Here is a 267-nt window from a genome sequence, read left to right on the forward strand (position 1 = left end):
GACTTCGTGGAAGAGAAGCAGAGAGTCCAACAAAGAGTTAGAGGAGGAAAACGATGAGAAAGAACGTAAGAAATAGCTACAAAGAGGAGAGAGATGAAAAACAGAAAATCGCGCTAAGTCGGGCAAAGAAGACGAATCCATCGAATCCAGATACAAATCTGGATCTAGGTCAAAATCAAACCCACAACCCACTGCCAATCCATTGATTCGGCCCAACACAAGCTCAAGACCCAATTATAATAGCCAACCCAACCCAACGTCTCCAGC

Source organism: Cucurbita moschata, unplaced genomic scaffold (assembly GCF_002738365.1).
Source record: "Cucurbita moschata cultivar Rifu unplaced genomic scaffold, Cmos_1.0 Cmo_Scf00047, whole genome shotgun sequence".
NCBI lineage: Eukaryota > Viridiplantae > Streptophyta > Magnoliopsida > Cucurbitales > Cucurbitaceae > Cucurbita > Cucurbita moschata.